Source organism: Macaca fascicularis, chromosome 9, assembly GCF_037993035.2.
Source record: "Macaca fascicularis isolate 582-1 chromosome 9, T2T-MFA8v1.1".
In the NCBI taxonomy this organism is placed as follows: Eukaryota; Metazoa; Chordata; class Mammalia; order Primates; family Cercopithecidae; genus Macaca; species Macaca fascicularis.
The window spans coordinates 75,638,446-75,646,630 of record NC_088383.1 but is presented as its reverse complement, the minus strand read 5'-3'; positions in this window follow the sequence as shown (position 1 = coordinate 75,646,630).

Sequence of the window (8,185 nt, the reverse complement as noted above, 5' to 3'; positions counted from 1 at the left end):
TCTTATAAAATTGAGCATTTGCATGCTGTATCACTCAGCAATTTCTTTCCCAGACATAAGAGAAATTCTCACAGATGTACAACAGGGGCTACTTGTAAGAATATTCATACACACACCGTTTAAAATAGCAAAATCCTAGTGGCAACCCAAATGTCTGATGGCAGAAGAATGGATAAGTAAGCTCTGGTGCATTCAGACAGTGGGATACTTTATTGCTATGAAAATAAATGAGCTGGCCGGGCGCGGTGGCTCAAGCCTGTAATCCCAGCACTTTGGGAGGCTGAGACGGGCGGATCACACGGTCAGGAGATCGAGACCATCCTGGCTACCACGGTGAAACCCCGTCTCTACTAAAAAATACAAAAAAAAAAAAAAAAAACAACTATCCGGGTGAGGTGGCGGGCACCTGTAGTCCCAGCTACTCGGGAGGCTGAGGCAGGAGAATGGCGTAAACCTGGGAGGCGGAGCTTGCAGTGAGCTGAGATCCAGCCACTGCACTCCAGCCTGGGCGACAGCGCGAGACTCCGTCTCAAAAAAAAAAAAAAAAGAAAAGAAATGAGCCATAAATGAGCCACAGCTACATGTAACAACATGAATGAATCTTATAATCAGTATGAGAAACCTTACAGTTCTTGGTTTTGGGATGTTATATTTATGCAATCTTATTAACTCAATTTGTTTTTTTATTAATTACTATTAATAGGCTACAGTATAACAAGATATATGCATTTGAAAGAACACAATTGTTGTCATCCACTATATATAATGTGTGGATAATATAAAGTAACTGCTAAACTGTATAAATGATGTGTTTAAAAACATATTATTTCTCTTTCATAAGTGGTTTAGTTTATGTGTGTTCTGGAGGACCACAAGTTCCAGAGGACCACATAGCCTGAGATCCTTTCTAAAAATAAAAGTTTAAAAGCAAAGCAAAATGATCATGAACATGCGATAAAACAGCAACAACAGTATCAAACAAGGAAATGCTAAGCACGAAATTCACACAGTGGCTATTTCCAAGGGAAGGCGGGGAGGGGAGGTGTGCAGGAGAAGCGCATGTAAGGAGATGTGTTAGTGGTCATGTTCTTGTTCTTGGTTTGGGTGGTGTATTTGCTTGTGTTTATTATATTATTAAATAAACTAATTAAATGACATAGATGAAAGATGATAGGTGTCAAAACCAAGAATTGTGATTAAATCTATGGACCTGAATATATATATCTAGCCAAAGTGCTAGGGATGAGGTTGGGACAGGACATTAGTGCATTCTGAGAATTAACCCTCAGAGTCACAGAATCTGCAAGGGACCCCGGAGATCTCCCAATGCCAGCCTTCGTCAGGTAGTGGGATGGGTTGGTGTTGTCTGAGATGGGGGAAGCAGGGGAGACTTGCTGAGGTCACACAGAAGGAACCAGAGCCCGGGCAGTCTGACTCACAGTTTGCTGATCTTTTCTCTCCTTAAAAGGAAGCTCCAGACATCCTTGATGTCAGGGACTGGGCTCTAGAGTACTTAGATGCTACAATCTTGAGAACAGGGTATCTGGAAGCCCCAAATCCTCCTGCCTATGGGAAAAAGTACTCTTTAGAACAGAGACTTGCAAATGTGTTTGGCTGTGATGACAGTAAGAAATTCTTTATGTCATGACCCAATTCACACACGGGTTTGTATGTGTGTGTGAAACTAAAACAGTAATATCCCGAAGCAATATTTATCAGTACTACATATGATGCACACTGATATTTTCACCCTATTTTTGGTTTCATTTCTTAAATGTTAGATATGATCTATTAAATTGATCTAATAAGCCATCGGGGGTCATAATCCACAGCAGCTGTAGAGAGGCCGACAGGGACTCTAGTAGGCCAAGCCTGCCTTGTCCAGAGCTTTCTGTCCCTGCTGTCTGTCCCTGGGGCTCCAGCCGGCCAGGCAGAGGGATCTGAGGGCTCCCACCAAACCAGCCACAGAACTTCCCTTTCTACCTCTGCCCTTCTGGGCTCTCCAGTGTCCATCTCCTCTCCCAAGAGGTCCCTGGACTCACCAAGGCAGTGCCCGCTACAGCATGTGTGCGAGAAGCCCTGCTGTCCCAGCAGGAAGGAGCAAGAGGACAAATTGAGGGGAAGGCTGTGGGTTCTGTGTGCAAGTCTGCCTGCTTTGTGACAGTGAGCTCAGTGGTTGCTAGGTTACCCCTTTCCCACAACTCCAGAACCTCTGCCCAGCACCCCTCTACCACACCCCCCACCAGTCTCCCCCTCCTGGAAGGGTAGACAAGGGCTGAGGACCTTCTGCCCCTCCTGACTTCCTCGCTGCTTCCCATCCAACACTTTCAATGGGGGCCAAGGGAGAGAAGGAGAGTCTGGGGCTGGTTTTAGCCAGCGAGCAGCGGATGGAGGCGGAACACTGGCAGAGGACGTTGGTGGGCTGCGTCCCAGCTCTGTCAGCCCACCTGGCCTGCTCCCACCACACAGGGGTCAGCTTCCGCGCATCTTGGTTCTGGGGACTCATTCTCTGGGGGGTGGCTCTTAGAAGGAGAAAAGGTGACAAACCATGTTACCCAGAGGGACCCCAGTCCCTCTCTCTTCATGATAGCTGGGTGGGAAGATTCTGGGCTTTCATTTGGACAGGTGCTCTAATCAGATTTCAACATCCCATAAACCTGTTACCTTGGGTAAATCACCTGGAATGCCACAGATGTAAAATAGTGGGAAGAATCCTTGCTTCGAGTCCCTATTCTGCTACTTCCTTGTTGTGTGGCCTCAGACAATGCACCCGCCTTCTCTGAGCCTTAGTTCCCATGTCTCTAAAATGGAGATGATTATATTGACTTATTCTCACAGGATGTTTGAGAACATTAAGTGAGTTGATAAATATTAAAGTGTTTCAAACAGTATCTGCCCCAAGTATAATTTCTTACTATTATTGCCTTCTCTGGGTCTATAAAGTAGGATATACTCGCCTACTTCTGTGGTTGTTCTGAAGACAAGCTAATGGAGGTGAAGCCCTTAGTCATATGTCTGGCACACAAGAGATGCTCAAAAAGGATAAGAATCATCATTATTGCTGGTAACTTGATGGTGGTAGTGGGATGAGTCCTTCATCTGAGAACTATCTTGGATAGTTCACTTTATTTCTGTGAGGCTCAACTTGGACACCTGTCAAATGGGGGTAAGGATAGTTCTTGGCCGACAGGGCTGTAACTCGGTCAGATGCTGGGAAGGGTGTAGACAGGCTCTGTAAACTATGGGAAGGCTTGCAGACAGTGCCGGGTGCTGTCCCTCAGAATGATGGGGTGGGCTTTTCCCAGGGCCTTTGCTGTCAGCACCCCTGGCTTCATACTGGTGCTCTGAGGCTTCCAGACTCTGTGTCTTTTCTCTGGGGAGCAAGAAAAGGAAGGTGGGTAGCTAGAGGCAAACCCAAGTCCTTCAAAAGTTTTGCCCTTCTGGCTAAGGGGTGGGGATCCATACCACTGTGGTGGCCCCATGAGGGCTGGCCTCTGGGTCTTGGCCTACTCCAAATGCCCACTCATCCTTCTGCAGATCAGGATGTTCCCTGGCTTTTTCTGGGCCTGTCTCTGCAGGAACGAGGTGAGTCTTTTGAAATCATACTGAAAACCCCCTGTTCCTTACTTCTGGGCATGCTGGCAGCTGTGAAGATAGATGATATAGCGTTTGCGAGAAGAGAGGCTTTCTTCCCCGTGACAGGCTACTTCTCCCTCCTGCTTTCAGCACTCTTGGGGCATTTCCCACCACGTGAGCTGACTCATCTGAGATGAAAACCCACTCTCATCCTCCCCACTGGTGCCTTATAATGCTTCAACTATGTTATTTACAATCTAGCATGGGAGTCTGCATAGGGACTGCAGCTGGGGGGGATGAAGGTGTTCCTCAGGAAGTGTCTTCAACACTGGTTTGTAAAAGAAGAGCTGAGGAAACTCTTCTGACTTCTTTGTAGAGTGTCAAAAACTGGAGAGAGATCTGTCAGCCTGGGAGTGATTTGAGGTACAGTCCTTGGCCTGGATGACTCAGTTATAGCAGAAGCAATATAAACTTCATGGAACACTCCCTACGTGCCAGGCACTGTGCCAACCTCTTAGATATATTAACTCCTGTAATCCTATAGATGGGGAAATTAATGATCAGAGAAATCTTTAGTTGTTTGTGTTGCAAATATATTCTCTCCTTTGTGTCTTGCTTGTCTGTGTCTACATGCAGTCTTTTGATAAAAATAATTCCTAATTTTAACATAACCCAATTTATCAATTTTGTCCTTAATGGTTAGTGGGTTTTGTGTCTTAAGAGATCTTTGCCTACCCAAGGTTATGAAGATAATTCTCCTTTATCATTTTCTGAAGATTTACTGTTTTGCTGTTCACATTTAGATCTACAATCAATATGGAATTGATTTTTGTGTTTGGTGTAAGATAGGGGTCAAAATTTATATAAATTTTTTCCATATAAATATCCATTCAACCCAGTACCATTACTTCAAACATTGTCCTTATCTCTGCAGTACCATCTTTATCAAAATTCAAGTATCCATATATGTGTGGGCCTGTCTCTGGACTTTCCATCTACCATTGTGCCAACATTATATTCTCTTAATTACTGTAGCTTTAAATACATCTTGATGTCTATATAAGTGGTATAAGACTTCCAGCTTCGTTTTTTAAGATTGTCTTGGATATTCTAGTTCCTTTGTCTTTCCATGCAAATTTTAGAATAATCTTATTGACATCTACAACTTTTTGTTTAGATTTTTATAGGAATCAGGTTAAACTTCTGTATCTATTTGGGGAGAACGGATGTCTTTACCATGTTGAGTCTTCCAGTCCATGAACATGGTATGTCTTTCCATTTATTTAAATCTTCTTTGATTAATTTAATCAGCATTTCATAGTTTTCAGCATAAAAGCCCTGGACACGTTTTGTTAGATTTTCACCTATTTCAGTTTTTTTTTTTTTTTAAAGGAACTGTAAATAGTATGACATTTTAAATTTTGGTGTCCATTCTATATACTAGTAGCATATACTATATACATACACTATATACTAGTATATAGAAACACTATTAATTTTTGTATGTTAGTTTGTATCCTTCAACCTTGCTGAACTCTCTTATTAGTTTCTGGAGATGTGTTATAGATTCCCTGGAATTTTCTGCATAGATAATAATATCATATCATCTGCAAATAGGGACAGTTTTCTTTCTTTCTTTCCCATATATATGCCTTTTCTTCTCTTCTCTTGTTTTACTACACTGCCTAGAACTTCCAATACTAAGTTGAATAACAGTGGTGAGAATACACATCCTTGCCTTGTTCCTAATCTTAGGAAATAAGCACAGAGTCTTTAACCATTAAATATAATGTCAGCTGTAGGTTTTTTATATACACTCTTTATCAGGTTAAAAAAGTCCCTCTCTATTCTTATTTTTCTGAGCATTTTTGTCATAAATGGGTGTTGAATTTTATCAAATGCTTTTTTTCTGCATCAACTAATATGATCATGTGATTTTTCTTCTTTTGCTTGTCAGTACATTTATTTTTCAAATATTGAACTAGCCTTGTATCCCTGGAATAAGCCCCACTTGCTCATGGTGTATAATTCTTTTTATATATTGCTGGATTCTACTTGAAAATATTTTGTTAAGGATTATTGCACCTATATTTATGATGAATATTTATCTGTAGTTTCCTTTTTGTACTGTCTTTCTCTGGTTTGTGTATCATCAGGGTAACACTAATTTCATAAAATGAATTGGGAAGTGTTACCGCTTTTTCCATTTTCTGGAAGAGATCGTGTAAAATTGATGTTAATTCTTCTTTAAATATTTGCTGGATTTCTCCAGTGAAACTACCTGGGCCTGGAGATTTATTTTTTGGATGTTTTAAAATTGAAAATTTAATTTTCTTAACAGTTATGGTACTATTCAAGAGATCTATTTCAAAATGGGTGATTATAATAGTTTGTTTTTCAAGGAGTTGGCCAATTTCTCTTATGTTGTAAAATTTATTTGTGTAGAGTTGTTTTGTAATATTCTCATATTATCCTTTTGATATCTGTAGAATATGTAGTGACACCTTTATTTCATTACTGATACTATTAATTTGTGATTTCTTTCTCTCTCTCTTTTTGCCAGTGTTGTTAGATAGAAGTTTGCCAATTTTATTGATGTTTTCAAAGAACCAGCTCTTTGTTTTATTGATATTTTTCCTATTTTTTTCTGTTTTCAATTTCATGAATTTCTGCTCTTATCTTCATTATTTCATTGTGCTGCTTGTTTTGAATTTATTTTGCACTGTTTTTTACAGGTTTGTGAGGGGGATGCTTAGATTCTTGGTTGGACACTTTTCTCTCTCTTTTTTTTAGCGGGGGGATGGAGTCTTGCTCTGTCACCCAGGCTGGAGTGCAGTGGTGCAATCTCGGCTCACTGCAACCTCTGCTTCCCAGGTTCAAACAATTCTCTGCTTCAGCCTCCCGAGTAGCTGGGATTACAGGTGCCTGCCACCATGTCCAGCTATTTTTTTTTTTGTACTTTTAGTAAAGACGGGGTTTAACCATCTTGGCCAGGCTGATCTTGAACTCCTGACCTCGTGATCCACCCGCCTTGGCCTCCCAAAGTGCTGGGATTACAAACATAAGCCATCGCGCCCGGCCTCCTCTTTTCTAATATATGCATTTAGTGCTATAAATGTTCCTCCCAGCATACTTTAGCAGTCACCCACAAATCTGATGTGCTATGTCTTCATTTTCATTCAATTATTATGTATTTTAAAAATTTCCCTTGAAACTTCGTCTTTGACCAACATGAATTTTTTTAAGCAGCGTGTTATTAATTTCCAAATGTTTGCAGATTTCCCTGTTATCTTTTTCATTTATTTATTTTTTAAAATGTGACAGGGTCTCACTCTGTCACCCAGGCTGTAGTTAAGTGGTGGAATTACAGCTAACTGCAGCCTTGACCTCCCAGGCTCAAGTGATCCTCCCACCTCAGCTTCCCAAGTAGCTGGGACTACAGGTGTACATCACCATGCTTGGCTAATTTTTGTATTTTTTGTAGAGATGGGGTCTTGCCCTGTTGCCCAGGCTGGTCTTGAATTCCTGAGCTCAAGTGATCCACCCACCTTGGCCTCCCGAAGTGCTGGGATTATAGACATGAACCACCATGCCCACCCTCCTGTTATCTTTGCGCTATTGTTTTCAACATTGATTCAATTATGCTTGGGGAAGGTACTCTATATTATTTTAATTATTTAAAAGTGTTGAGGTTTGTTTTGTAGCTCAGGATGTGGTCTATGTCGGTGTACATTCTATGGGTACTATAAAAGAATGTGTATTCTGCTGTTATTGGGTGAAGGGTTCTATAAATGTTAAAGTCTATTGGTTAAAATTGTTGTTGAGTTCTTGTATATTCTTGCTAATTTTTTGTCTAGTTCTATAAATTGTTGAGAGAGGGTTATTGAAGCTTCCAACTATAATTGTGAATTTATCTATTTCTCTTTTCAGTTCTGTCAGTTTCTTCACACATTTTATGACTCTGCTCTTCGGTGCACATACATTTAGGATTGCTAGATCTTCTTGAGAGACTGGTGCTTTTATTATTATATAATATCCTCTGTGTCTCTGTCATTTTCTTTGCTCTGAAGTCCACTTTATCTGATATTAATTTAGCCACTCCCTTCCTTTAATTAATGATTGCATGATTTATCTTTTTTCATCGTTTTACATTCAATGTTCCTGTGTCATCATATTTGAAATGAGTTTCTTACAGACTGTGTAGAGTTGTATCAAGTTTTAAAATCCACTCTACCAATTTATGTTCTTTTTTTGCTTTTTCCTGTCTCACTGTGGGTTTCTTGGACATTCTATTAAGAATTCCATTTTGATTTATTTACAATGTTTTCGAGTGTATTTCTGTATGGTTTTTTAGTGGCTGCTGTAGGTATTTTATTTTATATATATATATAAAAAATGTATCACAGTCTACTGGTATCCTTGTTTTACCAGTTCATGTGATGTATACAAGCTCACTTCTCTTATGTTCTTTTATCTCCCTTTGTTGATAATTGTTTTAAATATTTCCTCTACATACATTTAGAGCCATATCAAGTAGTATTGTAAGTTTTGCTTCAACTGTCAAACACAATTTAGAAATCTGAAGAGAAAGAAAGTCCATTGTATTTAC